Source organism: Eptatretus burgeri, chromosome 2, assembly GCF_056783735.1.
Source record: "Eptatretus burgeri isolate ZD-2024b chromosome 2, Ebu_testis_v1, whole genome shotgun sequence".
NCBI lineage: Eukaryota > Metazoa > Chordata > Myxini > Myxiniformes > Myxinidae > Eptatretus > Eptatretus burgeri.
In genome coordinates this window covers 99831504-99845337 of record NC_140962.1, presented here as the reverse complement: position 1 = coordinate 99845337, position 13834 = coordinate 99831504, and the positions used below count along the sequence as shown (strand labels likewise).

Here is a 13834-nt window from a genome sequence, read left to right as displayed (position 1 = left end):
ATATCTGGTCTGCTGATTTGATTGAACTCAATAATGATAAGGGGTACAAGTATGCTTTAACCGTTATTGATTTGAGGAGTAGATATGCGTGGGTTGTCCCTTTAAAAAACAAAACAGGTAATACTCTTATGTTAGCTTTTCAACAGATATTTAATAAAAGTAAGAGAAAACCTAAGAAATTGTGGACTGATGAGGGTAGAGAGTTTTATAACAAGACATTTATGAATTTTCTAAAAAATAACAGTATTACATTATACAGTACCTTTAATGAAGGGAAGGCAGTTGTTGTTGAACGTTTTAATCGTACCTTAAAAGAGAGACTATATAAAAAATTCACACAACTCGGTTCACAACAATGGTTATCTTTTATTCAGGATATTGTGGATAAGTATAATGACACGATTCACACGTCAACGAATATGAAGCCATCAGAAACATTTACAAAATTAAAATATGAAAAAGAGATTAATGTCAGAAAACCTAAGTTCAAAGTTGGTGATATCGTAAGAATATATAGGTGGAAATCTCATTTTGAAAAGGGTTTTACTGAACGATGGACGAAAGAACTTTTTAAAATTGTTGATGTAATAGATACAGTTCCTTGGACTTATAAAATATATGATTTGGAAGGGGAAGAGATTTTAGGTTCATTTTATTCACAGGAATTACAAAAGACAAAACTAAGCAGATAATACACCTTTGTGGACACTAGAGGGACAAGTCCGAGGTGTATTACATATATAATGTGTGTCAAGGGGGACGTTCTTAGATCTGTGAACCCCAAACACAGAATCCTCAACTGAATAGTCAAGGTTTAACTTTTGTTTGTGTGTGTGTGTGCAATGGGAGCAATAGGTTGGCGCTTCACTCCCTCCTACTATACACCGTTGTGGACACTCGAGGGCCAAGTCCGAGGTGTATAACAGTATATAATGTGTGTCAAGGGGACGTTCTTAGATCTGTGAACCCCAAACACAGAATCCTCAACTGAATAGTCAAGGCTTAACTTTTGTTTGTTGATGTGTATGTGTGTGTGTCCCAACCCTCACATTCAAAATCTCAACCCCAACCCTCACATTCAAAATCTCAACCCAACCCTCACATTCAAAATCTCAACCCCAACTCAATCCTCGCCCAACACAATGTCTTTTTCAAAATGAGATTTCCACCTATATATATATATATTTTTACGTTTTTTTTTTTCTTCTTCCAATTCTGTCTTTTAAGGCTTTCAGGTTTGATGACGTAAAAAGGGGGAGTAAGCCTGCACTTTCTTCCCAGAACTTTCTTGATCTTGCTCCCATCAAGCACCATCCGACAAAGAACTACATCGATAGGTTTAGATCCCAAAGAGTGATAGCAACTCCAAAAGTCTCCAAAATATAAATAAATAAAATAATAATAATAATAAATAAATAAATAAATAAATAAAAGCCCCCAAAAAAGTTTCAAGTGTCCAACATAAACCCAACTTTCCAAGTCTTCAAGGTATAACCACATTCCCGTTGAGTTTCCAAGATATGTATCACATTGTGAGTTATCAATCCAGAACCCACATTTCAAGTATTCAAAGTAAAACCAACTTACAAAGTCTCTTAAGGATAACTCATTTACTGATTTTTTCAAAATTTGTGAGTCTCCAAGGTAGGACCCATATTTAGAACCATCTTGGCAGAACCCTTTTCCTGAGTCTCCAAGGTAGTTATTTAAACCATCAAGGCAGAACTCATTTACTGATTTTTTCAAAATTTGTGAGTCTCCAAGGTAGGCCCCATATTTAGAACCATCTTGGCAGAACCCTTTTCCTGAGTCTCCAAGATAGTTATTTAAACCATCAAGGCAGAACTCATTTACTGATTTTTTCAAAATTTGTGAGTCTCCAAGGTAAAACTTGTATTCTGGCTCATCAAGGTATAACTTGTTCAGTGGGTATTGTCTTGATAACTCACAATGAGTACTATTGCTGTAAAACTCTTTTTCAGGATTTTGCTGGTCTCCAAGGTATAACTCTTTGGTTGGGTCATCAAGGACGAACTCGTTCTGTGGGTCTTGGTCGCTCATAAGGTCTTCAACCAAGCCAACAATTTCGCCCCAAGTTGTAGCAAAAGCAGTATTTTCATTTCGTATTTCAGACACAATTTCCTGTGAGAGAAAATAATAATGTATTAATTAAGTTATTTAATTATTAAATGAGTATGCTTCAATCAAAGTTTGAAAATAGGAAAATAAAAAATCTTACCTCAATAGATAAGAGGTTTGAATCCAGTTCATCAACTTGAAGGTTTAGTTCCATAGAAGACAGAGAGTTCCAAGGAACACCAAAGTCATCCCACTCAAGGTCTTCAACCAAGCCAACAATTTCCCCCAAGTTGTAGCAAAAGCAGTATTTTCATTTCGTATTTCAGACACAATTTCCTGTGAGAGAAAATAATAATGTATTAATTAAGTTATTTAATTATTAAATGAGTATGCTTCAATCAAAGTTTGAAAATAGGAAAATAAAAAATCTTACCTCAATAGATAAGAGGTTTGAATCCAGTTCATCAACTTGAAGGTTTAGTTCCATAGAAGACAGAGAGTTCGAGACAAGCACACAAAACACCATTGCCAGCAAAAACAAATGTTTAAAATGGAGCCTGGGTTTGAAGCTTTTATAGAGAAAGACTGGTGGGTGTGGTTTCCTTTGGAAATTCCCTGGGCAAGCCTAGGCAAGCCTTCATTGGGAAATTTTTCAAAACCATAACATCCTGTAATTTTCTAGTGATTTCTTTGTGAGTCAGAGATGAACTGGAAATGATGTAAGAGTGGGCGGGGCTTAGCAAAAGTAGGCGGAGCTTAGGAAAAGTGGGCGTGGCTTAGAAAAAAATACCTTATGAAAAGTGGGCGGAGCTTAGCAAAAGTGGGCGGGGCTTAGGAAAAGTGGACGTGGCTTAGAAAAAATACCTTATGAAAAGTGGGCGGAGCTTAGCAAAAGTGGGCGGGGCTTAGGAAAAGTGGGCGTGGCTTAGAAAAAAATACCTTATGAAAAGTGGGCGGAGCTTAGCAAAAGTGGGCGGGGCTTAGCAAAAGTGGGCGGGGCTTAAAGAAAAGTGGGCGGGGCTTATTGAATACCTTGTGGAAAGTGGGCGGGGTTTAACAAAAGTGGGCGGGGCTTAAAGAAAAGTGGGCGGGGCTTAACAAAAAATAACCTGTGGCTCAGGAGGTGGTCAAACAAGAGCATTAAGAGAAGTTTATCACTTCGTAATGGCACAAATGGGGTATCTTAAAAAATATAAAGATTCAAATGTTTTGTTTGTCAATATTTTAGATGGGGATTATTGTGCAAAGAAAATTAAACTATTGAAGGAATTTGAGAATGAACAAATCTTTATAGGTTCAATGAGTGAGCTGTTCAACCCCCAGGTGTTCAATTCAATGAGGTTCAACCTCCAGATTAAAAGGGGAGACAAATAAATATACCTTGGGATAAAAAGGGGGTTTATTTTTAGGGAAAAAAATTATGAATCGCTGAAAATCCCCCATTCATTTACATGGGGAAAAGTGAGCCAGAATCAGTATTCTTACCCTACTGACATCATATTTAATGAATAAGATATAAGGTTCACTTGAGTGACCCAGCAGTATTGGCGGCGGAGGTTTTGCACTCTCCCGAGTGCTCCCCTCGAGTTTGTTTGTTTGTGAACAGTATTACGGAAAAACTCCTCGACGGATTTCGACGAAACTTGGTGGGGAGGTTAGGTATGATCCAAGGATCATGCCACAAAATTTTGGACTTGGTCCCCCCCCAAAAAAAAATTGTTAGAGAATTTTTTTTTGCATTTCTACATGTTTTAAGTGATTTCCAACCCCCCCATATTCCCCCCCCCCAAAATAGAGAATTTTTTGCATTTCTACATGTTTTAAGTGATTTCCAGCTCCCCCCCCACAAAAAAAATTGTTAGAGAAAAAAATTTTTTTGCAACTTTTATTTCAACAAAATTTCGATTTCTTTTTTTTCATTTCTACATGTTTAAAGTGATTTCCAACCCCCCCCAAAAAATAATAGAGAATTTTTTTGCATTTCTACATGTTTTAAGTGATTTCCAACCCCCCCAAAAATTGTTACCCCCCCAAAAAAAAATTGTTTGAGAAATTTTTTTTTTTGCATTTCTACATATTTTAAGTGATTTCCAACCCCCCCAAAAAATTGTTTGAGAAATTTTTTTTTGCATTTTTACATGTTTTAAGTGATTTCCAACCCCCCCAAAATTGTTACAGAAAAAAATTTTTGCAACTATTTTTTAAACAAAATTTCGATTTTTTTTTTTTTACATGTTTTAAGTGATTTCCAACTCCCCCTCCCCCCCAAAAAAAAAATGATGGAGAAAAGAACTATAGCTCTCAGCACTGTTGACATCATATTTAATGAATAAGATATAAGGTTCACTTGAGTGACCCAGCAGTATTGGCGGCGGAAGTTTTGCAATCTCCCGAGTGTTCCCCCTCCAGTTTCTGTCTGCGTTTCTTCTTTGTCTTTCTGTTGTTTTACAACTTTTGAAACCAACTCTTGATGTTCCTTAAATCTTCTTGCTCTTTCTTTTGCATCCATTTATTTATTGGAAAATATAATTTAATATCTCATCTTGTTTCACAACAATATATTTATATTTTTCAGTCGTGTGCTTCATGTAATCCCCAAATTCCTTTTTACTGCATAATGTAGAACAATTATCTCTCCAAAAATTGTTTATATCTATTGAATTTAACTTGAATAAAATAAAAGTATTAGCATTGTTTCTGATGGAACGACGAGGAAGTTGAAAGTATGATTGACTAAGATAAATACAATTACAAGAAGAATGTCTCCCTCTTGTGTAGTAGCTGTCCATTACCGTTTGGTTTCTCTCATTAACACAATCATCAAAGATAATGAGGTTCTTTTTTGATTTATCCAAATCTTGGGGAGATTGTATATCATCCGTATTATCATGAAGAATACAAGTTATTGGTTTTGATTTCTTTTTACATCTCTGTGTATCACAAAATAGTTGTATTATATCTTCAATGTTATAATCATTTAAGTTTTTTTGAAGTTTAAATAAACTGATTATATCTTCTTTTTGAAGACCAGCATTAAAACCTTGTGAAAGTAGTTGATACTCTGGTTGAAAACTCGACTTTGTGGAAATTATTAAATTATCATAATCTAAAAAGTTTGGAGTCAGGAGCATCTTCAAAAGTAAGCAGGTTTTTCCACATCCGCTTGAACCAACTATGAGACATCTTAATGAATTTGGAAGATTTTTATGATTGTTAAATTTTATCTTATTTTCCCAAATGAGTAAAAAATCATTCATTTATATATTTGGAAAACAGTTTATTTAATTTATTGTTGGCTTTTTTAGAAACTCTATATTTTAACCTAAGTTCGGGTTTAATTTCAAGATAATCCATTATTTTATTTATGCCATATCTTGTGTTGTTATTTCCCTGAAAATGACAATCGTGAATAATATATAACAACAATCCTTTGAACATTTCTCTTATACGTTCAGTTTCTTCCCTTGTAAGGAAAGGTGTGTTATCACCCTCATACTTTACATTCATTTCTCTAATCAATCTTGTAAAGTAATTCATTTTTGGTGTAAATCTAAAAGAATTATTTTCCTTTTTATATTTTTTATTATCATTAATTGATGATAATCACAGAATATACATTGTTTATATGCTTTTGACTCTGTGTTTAATCCCACTCTATCACATGCCAGACAATTCTCAAATTTGTCATATGGAGAATTAGGGGGGATCAAGAGGATCAAAATCTTGCATATTTAAAAAGTAAAACTTTACTTAAACAAAAATTAATCTTCGGAATCATCTAGAAAACTACTTTCATAACTATAGGTATCATAATCACTCTCATAATCTTCAAAATCTTCAGTTGAATAATGACTCATATTTAATTAGTAGAAACATTACCATCGATATCTATACACTTTTTTTTCTTTACCACATTCAACTACAACAATTTTTATATTAAAGGTAATTTTAAAATGATCCTTAACTACTTTTGAACAAAATGTCATTTCACCTGATATATTAACATCCTTTATTTCATCAGGATTTACATCCTTAGGGTTGTTGAAAAAAATACAAATTTCTCCTTGCATATTACAAATGGTCTTATCTTTTCTTTCTAAAGCTTCATCCATTAGGTTTTTATTTTTTGATACTTTTTCTTGTTTCATTGCTTTTTCTAGTTTTGAATATATTGTCAGAAGGAGAGGAGAATCTTTTGTTAGAGATAGTTTAGTTGATGTTATTCTAGGTATACTAAAAGCACTTCCACTGAAGGAAATAGAAGAACTCATATTATTTACCATAATCGTTTCTATCCAATAGTTGTCATATTTATCTTTATTCAATTTTACATCCTTGACATATTTCTCAGTATCTTTAACAAATGAAGAGTTTGATTGAAACTTGTCTTTTGTGTCTTGAAACATTGTATTTATTAAGTGAAAAAAGTTGGAGGATAAATTTGTTTTAAGCACAGATTCACCTATAAATTAAATGAAATTTTCATCAAGAAAATTTTAGTTTAAGCAAAGTTTTATAATATAAATATGGTGAATACAACGTACTGCGATGTTTGTAATCACGAATATAAATATTATAAAAAAACACCTTCAAACTAACAAACACACATTCAATAAAATATCTCCACTTGACCAAGAAACAAAACATTGTCATAGATGTGATAATGATATTCTTAAAAATAATTATAATAGACATCTTCAATCACGCAAACACAAGAACAATGAAAAAAGGGAAGCTAAGTTCTCCATTGAAAACACTGATGTTTATTTAAATTTAAAATTTAAATAATTTAAAGGGCATATAAAAATTAAAAGGGCATATAAAAATAAGATTGTTTCGTTTTCAAGACCCTGGGCCATCTTCAATCATGGAAGCTGTTGATATGGTTAAACAAAGTGTTGAAACTATAATTAAAAACACATTAAGTGAAATGAAAAGTTTTAAGTTTTATATGGGAGTAAAATTGAAAATGGTAAGACAAGACGATGAAACTACTCCCTAAATGAGGACAAACCCACACTTTATCTCATCATTTCAAGATTTTGTAAGATGTGATGTTTACGATGATCTCCAGAGACAGGAACAAGATGTTGATAACACTGTAGTAGGTAGTGGATTTACGATCACAAAAATAATCTTTTTAGATATACACATGTTAAAATCATCCTCTTCAAGCTTCTTCTTATATTGATTTACCAAAAGAGATAAAACTTAAGAAAGCGGTTGTTAATATTCAAAACAAAGATAATAAATGTTTTCTATGGTCTGTTCTTGCTCACTTACATCCTCCACAATGGAAACCTGAAAGGGTTGAACATTATAAGAAATATGAGAATACAATAATGTTAAAGATTTAAAGTTCCCAATGTCATTGAAAGTCATTCCTAAATTTGAGAAAATGAATAATCTATCTGTTAATGTATATGGATTAACGGATACAAACAAAGTTCAGATGTTAAAAATTTCAAACAACTATAAAAATGATGAAACACACATTGACCTTCTCCACTTTACTTCAAAGGAAAAATCACATTATGCTTTCATCAAAAATTTATCAAGATTAACCAAATCACAACTATACAAGAGAAAATGTAAAACGTATCCTTGTAAGAGATGTCTCAACTCCTTTCACACAAAAGAACGATTAAATCAACATTCAAAATATTGTCGTAATCATAAATCAACCGTAATCAATTTACCAAAAGCAGGTTCAAACATATCATTCGAAGATTTTAACAAATCTATAAAACATCCGTTTGTGATATATGCCGATTTTGAAAGTATCCTTGAAAAGATAGACACTGTTTCTCCAAATCCAAATAAATCATACACAAATACATACCAAAAACATACTCCTTGTGGTTTATGTTATTATATCAAATCATCTGTTGGTGATGAATACAACAAGTTTGAACTTTCTGGAGGGGAAGATGCCTCAGAGGAGTTTGTAAGACGATTGGAAAAAGATTGTATAAGACTAAGAGAAATAATGGTGAAAACTTAGAAACCAATGTCATTAACAAAGGAAGAGGAAAAGGAATTTAGAGAGAACAACAAATGTCATATTTGTGGGGAGGAAATTGACGAGTTTAAAGTTAGAGATCATTGTCATCTTACTGGTACATATAGAGTTCCCGCTCATTCTTGTTGTAATCTTAATTACAAGCCTCCAAATTTTATTCCTGTCTTTCTTCACTACAACGCTCACTATGACACACATCTATTTATAAATGAACTTTCAAAGACATTCGGAAATATTTTCGCCATTCCAAACGCAGCTCAAAAATACATCTCATTCTCAAAAACAATTTATACATCCCGCATAACCCATATCAGATTTCTTGACACATACAAGTTTATTGGAGATTCATTATCTGAGTTAGCATCAAATATCAAAAACTTCCCGAGTCTTAAATCATATTTCTCAAATCAAGAAGAGATTGATCTCCTTTTAGAAAAGGGAATATATCCGTATGACTATATGGATTCATTTGAAAGGTTTAAAGAAACACAACTTCCTTCAAGGGAGAGTTTCTATGGTAAGTTGAAAAATACTCATATTTCTGATGAAGATTATACACAAGCTAAAAAGGTTTGGGAGAAGTTTAATATAAAGAATCTTGGGGAATATCATGATTTATATGTTAAAACTGATGTACTGTTATTAAGTGATGCGTTTCAAACTTTTAGAACAGTCTGTCATAATAAAAATTCTTATGGATTAGACCACGCTCACTATTACACGGCCCCGGGTTTGGCTTGGAGTGGTATGTTAAAAATGACAAAACAAAATTTGGAATTAATCAGTGATATAGATATGCTTTTAATGATAGAGAAGGCTAAAAGAGGAGGAATATCTCAAGCATGTTACAAAAGATATGCTAAAGCAAATAACAAATATCTTCCTGATTATAATAAGAATGAGGACAACTCGTACCTGATGTATTATGATGCTAACAATTTGTATGGGTGGGCCATGTCTCAATCTTTACCTTATGGGAAACTTAAATGGGTTTAAGAAAAACATGAAAAAGTTTTACTTGATATTGTTATCTCCTCTCAAAAATAATTGGATGAGGCTGAAGTTGGATATTATTTTGAGATTGATTTAAAATACCCTGAAGAACTTCATAATAAATATTAAGACCTACCCTATGCCTCCTATAAAGAAAGTCCAAGAAAAGAATGGTTAAGTGATTACCAACAGTCATTTAATATAAAGGGTAAATCTTCAGAAAAACTACTTACTACATTAAATGATAAAGAAAGTTATGTTTTACATCAAAGGAACTTGAGAAAATATTTATCTGCTGGGTTGAGAGTGAGGAAAATTCATAGGATTTTGAAATATAAACAAAGTCCGTGGTTAAAGGACTATATTGATTTTAATAGAAAAGTAGAAAAAAACGCAGAAACAGATTTTGAGAAGCACTTTTATAAATGATTGAATAATGCTGTATTTAGAAAGACCATGGAAAATGTTAGGAATCGAGAAAACATAAGACTTGCTACAACTTGGAAACAGGCTTCAAAGTTAATTAACAAACCAAGTTTTGAACGGGTGGAGGTATTTTCAAAGAACTTTTGTGATATTCATTTGAAAAAAGAGAGTATTGAAATGGATAAACCTATTTATATAGGAACATCATTTCTTGATTTGTCAAAGTTGTTCATGTATGACTATTTCTATAATAATTTAAAATTAAAGGATAATGTGTCGTTGTTATATATGGATTCAGATAGTTTTATATTCGAAATTAAAACAAGTTATGTATATGGGGATATGATTGATAATATTGATATATATGATACAAGTAATTATAAACCTGGTGATGTGTTGTTTTCATCAAATAACGAAAAGGTTATTGGTTGGTTTAAAGATGAATTGGGTGGGAAGGTTATGAGTGAATTTATAGGATTGAGATCAAAGGCTTATGCTTTTACATATATTGACAATAATATTGAAAGGTGTAAAAAGAAGTTAAAGGGAATAAATAAAAAACAAAAAAATGAAACAATAAACTTTGATCATTATTACAACTGTTTAATCTTAAAGAAGGAAGATTATAGAAAAATGAATAAAATAAGAAGTTATAAACATCAATGATATACAAAAGAAATAAATTAGAAAGCATTAGGAGCTTTTGATGATAAAAGATATATTTTAGAGAATGGAATTCATAGTCTCCCTTATGGTTATAAGTATAATTGCTGAGGGACTACTACTATCTTTTACTGATTTATAAATGATAGAACCAAGCAACAACCAAACCAAAGAGTGGAGATGTAAACCAACCTTGGTACTTAAATGGAAAACATATATCAAAAAGTGAAAAATATCAAATAAGTCTTATTGAAGAAATAACCAGGGTAAAAGTATATAAAACTCGAGGGGGAGCACTCGGTAGAGTGCAAAACTTCCGCCGCCAATACTGCTAGGTCACTCAAGTGAACCTGATATCCTATTCATTAAATTTGACGTCAACAGTGCTCACAGAGTTATAGTTTGCAACTTTCCCTTTTACTTTTAACTTTTACATACTCAATTCATTCGTCATAACTAGATTCCTTGAGACAGAAATTGATTTTACATGGGTATATCCACCTGAAGTTCCAAAATCAGCCGCAATTATAATTTTGGCATGTTTTTTTTGTTGGAAATCACTTATAACATGTAGATATGCAAATTTTTTTTGAAATTTTGTTGAAAAAAAAATTGCAAATTTTTTTTTTCTCCAACAATTTTTTTTTTTGGGGGGGGGGGGGGGTTGGAAATCACTTAAAACATGCAGAAATGCAAAAAAAAAAAAGAAATCGAAATTTTGTTGAAAAAAAGTTGCAAATATTTTTTTTCTCTAACAATTTTTTTTTTGGGGGGGGGAGGGGTTGGAAATCACTTAAAACATGTAGAAATGCAAAAAAAAAAAAATTCAAATATTTTTTCAAATTGGCCACCATAGCGGCCATATTGGATTTTGGACCAAGTCCAAAATCTAATGGCATGATCCTTGAACCAGACCTACTCCCCCCCCACACCAAGTTTCGTCGAAATCTGTCGAGGAGTTTTTTCCGTAATACTGTTCACAAACAAACAAACAAACAAACAAACAAATAAACCAATGTCACCCGCAGGGTGACCCGTATCTTGCCAAAAGGAGACCTCGTGTGACTTCTTTAAGGTCAAACTGAGGTGAACAGAGCTGCTATCCACCAGGAGCGACTCCTTGAGGAATATCTGCCTACGAGAGATTCCGATGAGAATCGTTCTACAGAGTAACCATGAAAAATATGTTTGCCTCATAACGTCACCAAATGACGTCATAATGTCTCAAGCTTGATATATCTAGAAAGCACTCATTGAGGTGTTCAATTTGAGGTTCTACACGATATGGTTCCTAAAACTTGAAAATTTCACCTTGGGGTCAAATATGTTTGACCTCAGGCGCTAACCATGAAGGTCAAGGCCAATCGCCACCAAAAACTAATCAGCTGAGCGCCAGACCATATACTACTTTCCCATAAAGTTTGGAGACGATTAGATTAAAATTACTCAAAAAATAAGGGTTTCGTCGACTCCCCTGATTTGCGACAAAGTGACCTTGACCTTTGACCTTGACCTTCAAAATTGTATGCGCTGAAAGGGACCTCTATAGGCCTCTGATATGCGAAGTTACAAAATTTTCCAATGATAACTGTGCTCTACAGAGTGATTTATACGTGATTACAGACAAAAATTAAAAACCAAAAAAAATTATAAAAAACATATGAAGGTCAAGGCCAATCGCCACCAAAAATTAATCAGCTGAGCACCAGACCATGAACTATATTCCCATGAAGGTTGAAGATGATCCGATCAAAATTACTCAAAAAATAAGGGTTTCATCGACTCCCCTGATTTGCGACAAAGTGACCTTGACCTTTGACCTTGACCTTCAAAATTTTGTGCGCTGAAAGGGACCTCGAAAGGCCTCTGATTTGCAAAGTTACAAAAATTTCCAATGATAACTGTGCTCTGCAGAATTTTTTATACGTGATTACAGACAAATATATATATATATATATATATATATATATATATATATATATATATATATATATATATATATATATATATATATATATATATATATATATATATATATATATATACAAACATACAAGCTGACTAACATATCTCGCAAAAACTTCGTTTTGGCAAGATAACAAACAAACAAACAAAGAGGTGAAAACAGTACCCTCCATCCATCTTCGATGGTGGAGGTTAACAAATAAGCGGATAAATTTAATTACAAATAAGTTAGAGGATGTAAAGAAAAAAATTAATATCCTTGAATGGACTGAAAACTTTGATGGCTATCAATTAAACAATGGAAAAACAATTTACTATAATCTCAAAATGATATGTGGCTCAGGGGGTAGTCAAAAAGAGCATTAAGAGAAGTTTCACATTTTATTTCTGCTCAACAAAGACATATAAACCAATAACGAAGTTATAAAATAATATTTGTGAACATACTCGATGGTGATGAATGTAATAGGAAAATTAATTTATTACCTCAAATAGAACATGATCAAATATTCATTGGCACACTCTTTGAATGGAGTAAGTAATGGGGGAGATATCGATCTCTTCTTTTGACCCCCTGGACCGAGAGTCAGAGGGGGGAGAGAAAATCATTCTCCTCTTTTGACCTGATGGGCCTCGAGTCAGAGAGTTCTCCCTATACATTTGTATGGCAGAAAATCATACTTCTCTTTTTGTCCTGATGGGTCTCGAGTCAGAGATTTCTCCCTATACATTTGTATGGGAGGAATTAGCCTCCTGTTTAGGGGTTTTCGCAGATCAATTCAAAGAGTTTTTCCCCTTCACCCCATTCATTTGCATGGATGTCCCAGAAACCCCATTAATCTACTACTGACGTCCATAAGGAGCGTTCAGGAAGATTACGGTCATCAACCACCCCCGCAAAGGAAAATCAATTGCTGGAAACCCTCCACCGATGCCCATGAAAATCTGTATGACAAATAGCTCGTGAGACAGGAATCCTAAAATCAAGCGCCCATCGCATTTTGAAGCGAATTAATTGGAAAAGTTACATTGCAAAATTAATTCACACTCTAAATGAAGACGATCTTGACCTGAGACCTGAATTTTGTGAGTGGTACCTGGGCAAATGCAAAGAAGATGCAGCATTTCCTTCCAAAATGGTTTGGAGCGATGAGGCCAGCTTCAAGTTAAATGGCTCAATTAACCGACACAATTGCACCTACTGGGCTCCTGAAAATCCGCATGTTACTATGGAACACCAGTTAAACTTACCAGGGGTTACTGTGTGGTGTGGGATATCAGCATTGGGCATCCTCGGGCCACTCTTTTTTGACCAAACTGTCACTGGGGATGTTTACTTAAACTTGCTGCAGGAATCCGTCGGTCCATGTGTCGAAGAGATATTTGGTGATGAAGAGATTTACTTTCAGCAAGAGGGAGCACCTCCCCACTACCACCGTGATGTAAGGGCCTATCTCAAAGCAACTTTTCCGAACAGATGGATTTGGCGAAGAGGTAGTGTTGAATTCCCTGCGCGTTCCCCAGACCTCACTCCAATGGACTTCTCTTTATGGGGATATCTCAAAGATAAGGTTTATGGCTCAAAACCAGCAACAGTCGATGAGCTGAAAGAGGATGTATTGCAGTTCCAAATTAAATGATTCATAACGCTGTTGAATCCATTGTTCTGCCTTATCCGCTGTGTTT

The 13834-nt window shown here is 33.5% G+C and overlaps 1 long non-coding RNA gene across 1 annotated transcript; it reads right to left on the bottom strand.

Moving 5' to 3' along the window:
• Window positions 1-352: 352 nt before the first annotated feature.
• LOC147032666 (uncharacterized) lies at window positions 353-2663 on the bottom strand. Its single transcript, XR_015055282.1, has 3 exons — window positions 2513-2663; window positions 2240-2415; window positions 353-2142 (listed from the first exon to the last, which is right to left on the bottom strand). It is a non-coding gene; the product is annotated as an uncharacterized LOC147032666 (long non-coding RNA).
• Between the last annotated feature and the right edge of the window lie 11171 nt (window positions 2664-13834).